The sequence below is a fragment of the Dendrobates tinctorius genome, unplaced genomic scaffold (genome assembly GCF_039654945.1).
Source record: "Dendrobates tinctorius isolate UK_male_01 unplaced genomic scaffold, ASM3965494v1 ptg000177l, whole genome shotgun sequence".
Taxonomy (NCBI): Eukaryota; Metazoa; Chordata; class Amphibia; order Anura; family Dendrobatidae; genus Dendrobates; species Dendrobates tinctorius.
Window position 1 is genome coordinate 6,781,475 of NW_027361844.1, and position 1,691 is coordinate 6,783,165.

At 50.7% G+C, this 1,691-nt stretch overlaps 1 non-coding gene across 1 annotated transcript; it reads left to right on the forward strand.

The window, feature by feature from the left end:
- The first annotated feature begins 815 nt into the window (after positions 1–815).
- Positions 816–1,005, forward strand: LOC141054311 (U2 spliceosomal RNA). Its single transcript, XR_012221405.1, has one exon. It is a non-coding gene; the product is annotated as a U2 spliceosomal RNA (small nuclear RNA).
- Positions 1,006–1,691: the final 686 nt, after the last annotated feature.

Sequence of the window (1,691 nt, forward strand, 5' to 3'; positions counted from 1 at the left end):
GCCCCGTGACATTATTACCAACCGTCCCATTTTTTTTTTCTGGTGAGCAATGGCCCAAATGCAGACCTTTGTCCAATTGCTGCAGACCCTCACTGAGGAGTGTGGGGTACTGCGTGGTGTGGTGGAGCTGCAGTAGTTGGTGGGGTTCAGGGCCTCAGCTCAGGTACAGGCTCAACCAGAACCCACGTTATCTCTCCCAGACAGGTTTTTTGGAGGGAGAGATCATTTTTTGGCTTTTCAGGAGGCCTGCAAGCTACACTTCAGGCTCCGCCCTCATTCATTAGGAAGTGAGGAACAGCGGGTAGGATCCATCATATCCCTTCTTAAAGGTGGTCCCCAATCCTGGGCATTCTCCCTGCCGTCCGATTCACCATCTCTGTGGTCGGTGGACGAGTTTTTTGCGGCTTTGGCGAATATGCCCCCTGTAGTCCTCGCTAGGGAGGAGGACTCACTGGTGCAGGCGGGCGAGCCCAGGCAGGTGGTTCCCCAGCGGTGTTGCCTGTGGTTCGTCGAGGTTTGGGGGCATGTTTTTGCTGAGGGCAGACTGGCCATTTTGTTAGGGTCTGCCCGGCTCACGCTCAGGTACTCAGCTCCTTGGCCTGAGGTGATAGCCTCACCTACAAGTGGAGCTTCACCCCCTGCTGCTATTAGGGAGTCAGATGTCTTTAGGCAATAAAGGGCGATCACTCTTGCCATCACATTTGTTTGTGAGGAGCATCTGTCGCCACACATAGCTGTGGGAACAACAGGACATTGTGTGGATGGAAGAATCTTTGGAGAAAATGGAGTTCTGGAAGAAAAGGAATTGTTTGAGAATATTCCCGGAGGGGACTGCCAGAAGAAAAAATAAAATCGGTTCTTATCAATTTAATAGCTGATACGCCCCCTATCTGGAGACCATATATTAAATGGATTTTTAGAACAGGGAGATGGAAAAAGAGCTTGCTCTGTCCACATCACACATTGACCAGGTATTGCAGTATCTCCAGAGTTGGTGCAGTGCCCCCTTCTCTCAACTGGTTTCCAAAGATAGATAGATTGAATTGAAATCAATGCAAGTTGTGTTTTATTTGAATGCTTTTTTTTTTCTTTTTTCAAGCTATGCATATGTGGCGCCCCTGAGGCTCAGTCGCCACAGAGGTACTGCACCTTCTCCTAAGGTGTAGTGCCCCACCAACTAGGTAAGTTGGGAACTCCTTTCCACACTCCAACACCTACATCCCACACACAGGATAGTTCAGCACTGACCACATTGCGGCTTCATGCTTAGAGGGTAGCAGAGCACCTTTCGTGGGTCCTTGCTTCGTAACACGAGATGTGCTGGGAGGTGGGTGGAGTTGAGATATATAAAAGGTTGGGAAGGTTTAGAATTACAGGTTCAGTCTGGAGGTCAGTCTGACAGAAGGTCAGTCGGGTAGGAAGTCACTCGGACAGGAGTGAGGATCCCTGGAAGAAGGGATGGAGGAAGGAGTGCTGCAGCTGCCTCAGTGACCTGAGCCAGCTGGCACGGGAAAGGAACAGAAGGAGAAAGACGTAGAACTGCAACCTAAGCTTCCATAAGAGAGAGAAGGAACAGCGCGGAACGAAGGAGTAGGAGAACAGAGAGGAGTTGTGGGTTGGAAGAGGAACCCTGCCTATAGGTTCTCAGCGCAAGGCCGGGGCCCGGTCCCCGAGGTTGTATGGACACTTAT